Raw genomic sequence first — 10,129 nt, 5'->3', positions numbered from 1 at the left:
GGCTGATGCTGAGGATGACAATATGATGACATCCATGATTTGAGTTTGACACCAAATTTCAATTCAGAGCGTCATGTGTCGACTCATGTGTGGCTTCAGTGTAATATGAAGTTAGATGAGTTAGATGAGCTGCTTTCTATAGTAACCCAGGGAAACACAGCAGATATCTGTACTTAGAGGGACTTTCATGGAAATCTAGACCTTAGACTGCAACAAAACATTTCAATTTAATTAAAACTATGCAAACTTGCTTCTGCAAAACACAAGCATCCAACTGGATTTGTCTTTTTAATGAAGTGTTCCTTTGTGTTCCCTATAGAAAACCAATGTGTTTGTGCTAACTTTCAGTAATTATTGCTATGGAATCACCTTATATGGCTTTAGTAACTTTTCTGGTGCGTGCGTGTGTGTCTCTCTCTCTCCGTGTGTGTGTGTGTGTGTGTGTGTGTGTGTGTGTATGTGTGTGTGTGTGTGTTGCTGTCAAGGGTCTATTAAGTTTTCAGCGACCTCATTGTTGTTTTGAATCTCCTCTGGGAGTTCCTGTATTTTTATTTAACAGCTATTTTATTATATTTAATGTATATGAACGTGTTTGTGTAGTTTAAGACCACCTGTATTTGACAATCAACAGAGCTGAGACCAAACAAGTCCCAAATCAAGTCCAGAGTCCAAATGTTTACCAAATTTAAAGCTGGAGTAAAAACAATGTTGTGTATAATTAATTCCAGATGAAGTATAGATCTCTACATCCTAGATCACGTGACTGACACTGATACTGATCAGAGGAGAGCAGAGGGAGGTGGATGGACTCTTCTTCAAACACCTCCATGTCCCCACAGGAATATGAAGGTAATACACACACATAAAGACTTTAAAGTGATCAGAGCTCTGCTGCACACTTGATGCTCTTATTCGTCCCAGCGGGAATATTGTTGGAATAATATGGGATATTATATCGATAATGGGAGATAAGAAACAACATTAAAGTCAACGTAAACTGTTGATCATCGCTGGCGCGCTGGCGGTCCCACTGGGTGAGCACAGGGATGATCTGTCTCGTGCCGCCGCCGGTGAAGTTCCAGGCAGCACGCGCGCTCACGAGCTCAAGAACAAAGACAACACAAACACCGCTGCTGTCATGGCACAAAGCCCAACTTTACCACACTGATTTACACCTCTGCGCTCGCTCCTTACGAGTGAAAACACACACCGGGGACGCCGAAGAAGATAAGGAGGAAGATAAAGATAAAGATGAAGATGAGCGGAGGAGATGAGAAGTCAGAGCGGCGAGAGGGAAACTTTTTCTCCCGCGAGAGTTGCAGACAAAGAGGACAGACTTTGTTGACGGGATGTTTGAGAGGAAACGCTGGGAAAAGTGGGAATAACGTGGGAATGACGAGCAGAGACCAGCAGGTAAACATTTGGCTTTATAGAATGTGTTGTTATTGTTGTTATTTACTCTTAAAACGCAACACGTTGTTTGTTGTGACGCTTAACTCCTCTTCCCTTTGTTAAGGAGACACTGAGGACTCTTTCCCCTCTCAAACAGGAAGTTTTGCACGCGTTTAATTGCGTTTTAATAAAGTTACTTTGTGGGACTTTTGTTTCCAGGTCGGAACACGTGTGATGGATGCTGCAATACAACTGCAACTTGATCCAGAAACGCTTCCGCTTCCGCCGCCGGTGCCAGACACGACGGTCAAAGTAAAGTAGGTCCACTTCTGCTGTAAATGATCCTGATGATTATTTAATGATGTTTTGGGGTCCGTGCTTACTGCCTGTTCAGCACAGGAAGGGCTGGACAGCGGCTCACTGGAGTGGAGTGTGTGTAAATGTGTGTGTGTGTAAGTGTGTAAGTGTGTAAGTGTGTGTGTGTATGTGCACTTCTCAGTTGTGCATGGAGCAATGATTACAGCATCTTCGCCTGCTGTGTCTGATGGGTTGAACACTGGCAGCACGGACACACTCACACACACACACACACACTCTCTTTCTCTATATTCCAGTTCATAACAAAGTCAAATGGTGTGTGCCAGTGCAGGAGGGCAGCGAGCAGCGTTGCCTGTGGGCACTCACGTAGGATAAACAGAGTAATGTCCACATTAAACTTGCATCAGTGGCTGTGGAGTGCCACTCATTCATGAATCACCGTGGTGACAGCTGTAAAGTTTGGAGTGCGGTTGTGACATACATTGTGCAAACCTGTTATTGCAGCCCGCCTGTGTATGATGTCATATATCTATAATTTACTGAGTCTAAAGTGATTATTTAGCTCGTCTGAGTGTTGAAGTAGGTGCAGGCAGACCAGCAGCAGGTCTCACATACAGACCGGTGGTTCTCAATCTGTGGTAAGTGTGGTGACTGTACTACTTGTGATGCTTGAAGTGCATCCTGGTGGTCTGCCTGATGATTTGTCTCTTAGAGGATGTCTCGAAAAGTGATTGATGGATTTCAGAATGGACATGGATGAGGTAAGAGTCCATTAAGGTTTGAGTCCTGGTCAACCTGATGGTGGCGCTCTTATCCCCACTTTTACACTCTGACATCTTGGGTCTATCTGCATCAATTTGCTCGTCTTCTCGTCTTGTTCTTTCCTTAGTATTTAGCTATAATTGGCCGCCACAGTAGAGTGGGCGTGGCTCCCTCTAAGCCCATTGTAACCCAGGTTTGTTGACATGTGCACTTACTACTTTTGCAGAGCTCTAAAATGCCTCGGCTGTGTGGTTTGATGAGGCGTGGTGCTGTGTTGTTACATTATAGAGAGAGACGTCATTGTTTATCTGTGTGCTGAAACAGTTTAGTGTGCCGGAGGAATGAAGACTGAGTCAGAGAGGTGGGAGTTAAGAAGTACGAGAGGAGAACCTGAGGAGCAGGGAATCGTCTCTTAGCCCGATGTGGAAAAAGTGCAAATTGAAGTGCAGGATTTCATGGGGCGAAGCTGAAAGTGTGCCATGTTTGATTTTCCCCTGACATGTGAGACGGGCGACCTACTTGCAGCCGGTGTTTTAACGCTCAGATTGGAAGTTAGCATTGTTACCATGACACAACCCTAAATTACATCATCTCCTTGGACAGTTGTCATAATTTTAGGAAACAGCTTGGCTGAGGCGATGCCAGCGTAGACGACGACAGAACACAGACATGGATCGAGAGTGCGACAGGATGACTTGTTGTTGTGGATGTATACGGCGAAAATTCCTCCTTTTAAAGATGAAATAAATGTGCGTAGAATAACAGGTGGCGTTTAGTCATCATCAGTCTGTGCGTGTCTGTGTCTGTCTTAATAATATTGATACTATGTTACATCCTGGAATTAATATTTGCAGTAACTTCAAGTCTTAAATCTGCAGTGTGAGTGTTCTAATCAAGTACCAGAGGTGGAAAGGACTGCTTACTGGTTGGTTACTTACCTTTTTTTTTATTTGTAATGACTTAAAGCTACAAATCAAAGTCAAGTCAAACAAATATATTGGAGGAAATTTCCCAATTTTATTCCGAACTCTCTGAAAACTGAGATGTGTTCACATTGTCTCATAAAAAAAGAGAATTTCAATGCAGAACTTTAACTTAAAATGGATTTGAGTACTTCTTCTTCTACCTCTGAATCGTAGGAGCGGTGGGATTACAGATCCATAAGGGACTGAGGTGTTTGGAAGGCTGAGTGACAGGTCTTAGGAAGGAGGTGTTGAGGTGTGTTTTGGTCTCTTTGGATCCACACTGTCAGTCAGATGAAAGTTTTCATGAAAAACATCAATAGGTGTGTGGAGGGCAATCCGACTTGTCCTTTCCTGCAGCCGGCAGCCTGCTGAGCAGCAATACAGTGAAGCTTAGAAGCAGAACCAGGCTGGGATGGAGGATGTGAAGATGCTTTTGATTATTAAACCTAAGAATTGGTTGTGAATCTCTGAACTACCTGAGGGCTCTTAGGAAAGAAAATCCTCTGGTGGGCTTTAGGAGATGTTCTCATCCTATTTGAAGGATGATGGTGGACTATCAAAACATGAAAGACTCAACTCAGTTCACTATTGAGCCGCTCATCTGCAAGGGATGATGAGCGGGCACTTTGCTTCAGAAGTCGGCCCCCCATGTTCCCTGTAGGTTTAAGTGCTCGGCTACAACTTATTATACTTTCCTCACGACAAGAGATGGCCCACTTCTGAACTGTAAACTGTGTTGAAATATACTGTAGATAAGTTTTCTTATTATACAACCTACAAATCACATAAACATCCAATGATTACAAACCTTCACCTTTGTAGTGCCTCTTTAAAAGAAATGCTAAAAATAAAATAAAATCATAAATACACAAACACACTTTTTTTAAACAAAATAAACAAATAATAATAATTTCCAAAAATGAAATGCATGCAAACCCACAGTTTCACTTTGAATCCTTATTTACTTACGGAGCAATAATTACTCCATGTCTGTGTCCTCCACAAAGTTCCGCAGCTTGTCGGTAGCGCTGCAGGGGGGGTGCAGCCTGATGCTGGCAGATTAGAGGAGGGGAAAGAGCAAACATTTCAATGATGCATCTGAGCACAAAACAAGAGAACAGGAGAGCAGAGAGACTCCACCACTCAACCTGCATGTGTCTGTGTGTCAGGGAGAGGGGAATGAGTTTGGTGCTGGACCGGAGCGTTATCAGGTAGAGGCTGGCTTTTGTTCCTTTATCATTCATCTCATATGAACGCCATAATAATTAACTCACTGATCCTTACGCACACAGCCCACATGAGAAGTTTGGCTCTAAGCCCAGCAGCGTTGTATGACTACTGTTTCTCTGTGACCTTGGAAAATTCATATTCAGGTCAGCGGATACGTTTTTTTCTTGTTTTTTTTTTAACTAGCAGCCACTGACAAAAAGAGCAAGAGGACGAGTCAGGGGGTTTGTTGTGAAGTTCTTTTCCTCCACGCTGTGCATGCAGACAAAAGCAGCTAAAGGTCCTCTGAGTGGAGAAGTGTTTGCAAGGTTAGAGAGCGGGGAGATGGATTCTAACCCTGCGCTTTAATAAATCTGTATTCAGATAAAGAAATCAGGCTGGTTTTGATTTTCCCGATGTTGCCTTAATAGCAGCTCAAAGTTCAAATATGGACTTTTTGAAGCTCGTTCACAAATGAGGCCCCTGTGGCTACGAGTCTTCACGTACGCTACAACTAATATGACTCATTACAGTCCCTCACTGCCTGTCTGTCTCTGCTATAGTTTCATTTTTTAATTCTTTTGTTTCTTCCAAATAGGCTTATTAAGGACACACTCATGTCCCCCCCCCCCCCCCCCCTCCCGCCCCCCTCTGACCACCTTTACTGGCCTGTGCATGCTTCATCGCCTACAAAAACAGCATTAAAGCATCTTCTCCACATTTGTCTTTGTGCTGTGAAGCTGATCTTCCATGTGACCAAGACGAATACGTGTCCCTGCTTTATCCTGGATTAATTTAACAGTGTAAAGCCTCTTGTAAATATATATACAAGCATTCTCTCACCGCAGCCCCCGTCTCTGTAATCCAAGGCATGCAGCGGCCCCGGTTTGTCAAATCATTTTTAGATGAAAGCATTTATTTACAACTGGCAAGTGCATTAGCAGATGTGCACAGGAAAGAGAAATTGTGTTATAATCTTTCCAATTTCACATTTGTCGTGCCCATGCCTGCCACCAGCAGTTAGGTGTGGAGTGATGATTTCTAATTGTACGCCTCTCGCTGTCACTGATTTCAGCCCCGTGGTAAAGTGATGGTTAGCTCTGTCAGCCCTCTGCAGAGGAATGTGACTGATGCTCTCTGTCCTCCGTGCTCTGGTCCATTCTCCTCCCGAGGTAAAGAAGGAAATCTCTTCCTGTTAAACAAAGCGTTAGAATGTAAGCGGGGACTCCTTTGTGGGGCCCCATATGTATGCATCCTGTGTGTGTGTGTGTGTGTGTGCATCCTGTGTGTGTGTGTGCGTGCATCTGTGTGCGTGCATCTGTGTGTGTGTGTGTGTGTGCATTGCGGCACGTCTGGAGAAGCTGCGAGATATGTTGTTGTGACATGCCTTGTCTTCCGTTCTGTAGAAAAACAAAGACAGTCGCTGCTGGATCCAGACAGCATAACTAATTAGTCACCAACATACACACACACATGCAGGCACACGCACACACACACACATGCTCACACATACTGTACATACACAGCATGGATTCATGCGGGAGCCAGTGAGTAGGATATGATGTCACCTCCATAACCATAATTACCCGTCATAAATCATGTGGTGTGACACGCTGTCACAGAGTGAATGTGTGTCCTGTGTGCCAGGCAGGGATGGCTGCACTTTACTGCTGCGTGCCACCGTGCCACCGCACCACACACACTCGCTCCGGCTCCACTGTGTGGTTTGACACACACTTTTATTCTCTCATCACAGCTTCCTGAACAATACAAAGTGTGCTTTTATGGCTCCTTTCCTATCTTAAAGCCTGTGTGCGTCTAACAAAGCCACTCTGTGTGTGTGTGTGTGTGTGTGTGTGTGTGTGTGTGTGTGTGTGTGTGTGTGTGTGTGTGTGTGTGTGTGTGTGTGTGTGTGTGTGTGTGATGGCGTTAGGTTGGTTTGTTCGCTGGATTACTAAAAAAAGTGAAGCACTGAATTTAACTAAATTTGATGGAAAGCTGAGTTAAGTTATTCAATTTTAAAATAATAAATCAAATTAAAATCGCTAAAATTCTGTCTCTGCTTGCTCAGGAGGCTCAGTAATAGATTGATGTACAGTAACAATGAACCCAAGCACTCAGCGTCTGTAACAATGTGTGGCCTTGGCAGAGGTATGAGCTCTAATCTCTCTTTAACTCCATTATTTATTGAATATTGGTGCAGAATAATCAGCATTTCTCTCACTCAGGTTTATTCTCTGAGTGTGTGAAAGCTTCTCATCCTCTCATGATGGGGCAGTGTTAGGAATCATTTAGTTTAGGTAATAATAAGAAGGACTGAGTAATGAGTGATGAAGCTGAGTCCTAACCTTCCCATCTAACCTGAGTGTTCACAATCCCAGTCGTACCTGAACGCCTCCTGGTACCCGAGCTGGTCCGGCTCTATAGGATGTTCTTGCTCTCAGTATGTATGTACTTGTCCTTTCCGCCTATGTAGCAAAGTGTCCTTGCTTTATGGAACAACATGGGGAGTTTTCATTCCCTGTGGATAGGCACACATATGTACCGCACACACGCACACACGCACACACACACACACACACACACACACACACACACGTGCAAGCCAAAGTGCTGACGGTGCTGAATAGAGCAGCTTCCCTGTCACTAAAGCCCTTGAAGTGTGGAAGCAGCTCCAGCAGACCTTATGCTGTTTAAGTCAAACCTACACCTCCTCACCCGCTTCCTCCTCCTCCTCCTCCTCTTCCTCTCTCTCACCACCACCTCCTTTCTGTTCTCACACTAATTCACCGCACTGACTTCACTGTTGTGACTTTCATCAGGACAACAGTGCCAAAGTAGTTCCTACAAAATGTAAATCACCAACACAAGCAGCAGAGTTTAGAGAGCCGAGCCCCAGTGAGATGATGAATTGCTCCCTTTCTCCTGCGCCGCAGCGAACGTCTGCGACCCCCTGCCTCTCCCTCCTCCATCTCTGTCTGTCTTCCTCCTCCCCTCGCTGACATATAGACTCATGCACATCCTTCCTTTCAAACGCTCGGGCGCTCGCCTCCCATACACTGCAGCTCTCACACACTTGATCAAATATAACCACAGAGTTCTATTGTTCTTTTACTTTCTGCTTGTGTAATCCGTCCTTACGTAAGTGGACTGGATTCCATGGGAGCTGTTGAGGTGTGTGTGTGTGTGTGTGTGTGTGTGTGTGTGTGTGTGTGTGTGTGTGTGTGTGTGTGTGTGTGTGTGTGTGTGTGTGTGTGTGTGTGTGTGTGTGTGTGTGTGTGTGTGTGTGTGTGTGTGTGTGTGTGTGTCCCAGCCTGTCTAGACATTTATCAATGCGGAAGATTGCAGAAAAAAGAGAAAGCATTAAAATTGCCAACAAAGCTGTTCTAAGGGTCGAGTTCCTCCCCTTGTGTTTGTTTTTATTTTTAGAAAATAGTTGAATGATTCAGACTGGGCAAGATGCTCGGTGTAAAGACTTACAGATGTCAACCAGCACAAGCATCTCCATGTGCTGGAGCTTCTTCCATGCGGTCCTTGTTGAGCTGTCAGGTCTGCTGTAGTAATGGAGCCTGAGTCGGGGCATCAGGCGCCGGCTCGTCCATCACTGCTGTCACTCCTCTCCACTGATGTTTCATCCAAAGATTCAGTATTCACTCACTTACTTGTGTTTGTCTTCAGTTTAAAGCCACAGAGTTTGAGAACAAGGTTTTATTTGCATGTTTTGTCCTCCGTGTGTGAATGAGGTGTTGCACAATATGTTCCCAGCCAAATTCATGATCACAGGCCTGGCAGTAAAGGTAGCAGTCCACCATTAAAAGAGGAGGAGGAGAAGAAGAAGAAGAGCAAGTACAGGGGAGAGGTCTGAGGTATCTGACCTGGATTCAGGCAATAACCTTTGATTGAGTCTTTCTTCATATGTTTGTTTGTGTGTGTGTGTGTGTGTGTGTGTGTGTGTGTGTGTGTGTGTGTGTGTGTGTGTGTCCTACCTGAGTCGTTCCCTTTCAGCACCGATCACACGCTGAGTGACGATCACCACAGGAGGAGTTTTGCTGTTTGAGGCGAAACAGTAAGCGTGAAGTGAAGTGAAGTGTAGGAAAACAAGCTCAGAAGAAACGCAGCTTTGTTTACAGGCGACACATTCTGCTGCTGCCAGTCTGCAATCGCTCTGTTCTCTCTCTCTCTCATGTCTGCTTCTTTACAATCCTGTTGTACAATAGATGGCGTCTAGATTGTGAATTGTTGCACAGATAAAGAATCAATACTTCTTCACTATCTTGCGTCCTGAAAGATGTTGTTGACGGGCCGTTATCTCCAATTGCAACTCTATAGCAAAAAAAATCCCATTACCTATGACATCAGCAGCTTAATATCGTTGTTGTGTGGTATCAGAAGGTAACTCCTACTCCTAGATTCCTCCTCTAGTGTCCTTGGCTTCCAGTTTGGGTCGGTTTACCACCAGCCTGTGCTCCGCTCAGGTTTCAGTACATTCAGAAAGCTTTTAGCCGGAGCAGCTTTAAGCAAATGTCACCACAGCCACAGCTCAGTGTAGAGTACACACACACACACACACACACACAGTACACACACACACCACACGCAATATGAGGTTTCCAATTCACCTGACCTGCACGTCTCTGTTCTCCATCTCCCGGTGCTCACAGGGCCAAAGTGACATCATTTTCTAAAGCTTATGTGCCATTTTATAAGATGCAGTCCAGGTGAAGAGCCAGAGTTTGGTCTGTGTGATCCATTTTACAGACTCAACATACACACAGATCTAAATCGGTACAGCTCTGTGTGTCAGACCGCGATGCCGGTTGTATCAAATTGCATTTTGGGGGTTTTGTCCACCCCTATGTTCACCCATGATGAGGAGATAATATGAGAAACAATCCTTCACTTGTGTCAGGAAATGAATAATTTATACTTTCATATCCCTGAGACGAGCCTGTACTTATATTAACTACATCCATTTAAGCAGGGATACTAGGTTACATGTACTTATTCTAACAACATAAGTAAGCAGGAAGAGCGGTAGAGTGAGTTTTACAAGAGGGGGGGCGGGGGGAGAGAGAGAGGAGGTGAAGGAGGGAAGAGAAGAGGAGAGGATGAGGAGATGAAAGGAGGGAGGAGAGTGAAGAGGAAAGTCCTGGAGAGATATGCTCCTATACGTACAGTGGAAGGATATATTTTCCAGATGGAAGGCTCTATAAGTGTGCACAGGCACACAGCGAGGGATAAGGCAGAAAACCATGTAAGTAGAGGGAGGGCGAGCGAGCGAGCGAGCAGGAGGACGAGAGAGGCAGACGAGTGTAGAGAGAGCACACATCTGTGAAAACCATTTCTCTATAAGGTACGGAGAGGAAGAAGGGAATAAAGATAAATGTCCTGTGACATTCTGAAAGTGGGCCAGTGCGGGGTGTGTTTAAACTGATCCATATGCGGCAGGAGAGAGAGAGAGGGAGAGAGAGGGAGGAAGAGAGAGA

The 10,129-nt window shown here is 44.9% G+C and overlaps 1 long non-coding RNA gene across 1 annotated transcript in view; it reads left to right on the top strand.

Moving 5' to 3' along the window:
• Positions 1-1,089: 1,089 nt before the first annotated feature.
• Positions 1,090-10,129, top strand: part of LOC143008260 (uncharacterized) — a 70,863-nt gene continuing 61,823 nt past the window's right edge. Inside the window, exons 1-2 of the long non-coding RNA XR_012964575.1 lie at positions 1,090-1,413; positions 1,612-1,709. This is a non-coding gene — a long non-coding RNA (uncharacterized LOC143008260). The remainder of the gene's footprint in view (positions 1,414-1,611; positions 1,710-10,129) is intronic.

The sequence above is a fragment of the Genypterus blacodes genome, unplaced genomic scaffold (assembly GCF_046128005.1).
Source record: "Genypterus blacodes isolate CSIRO-AG114 ecotype Tasmania unplaced genomic scaffold, CSIRO-AGI_Gbla_v1 ptg000100l_1, whole genome shotgun sequence".
In the NCBI taxonomy this organism is placed as follows: Eukaryota; Metazoa; Chordata; class Actinopteri; order Ophidiiformes; family Ophidiidae; genus Genypterus; species Genypterus blacodes.
The sequence above is the reverse complement of the archived record's forward strand: the minus strand, read 5'-3'. Positions and strand labels throughout refer to the sequence as shown.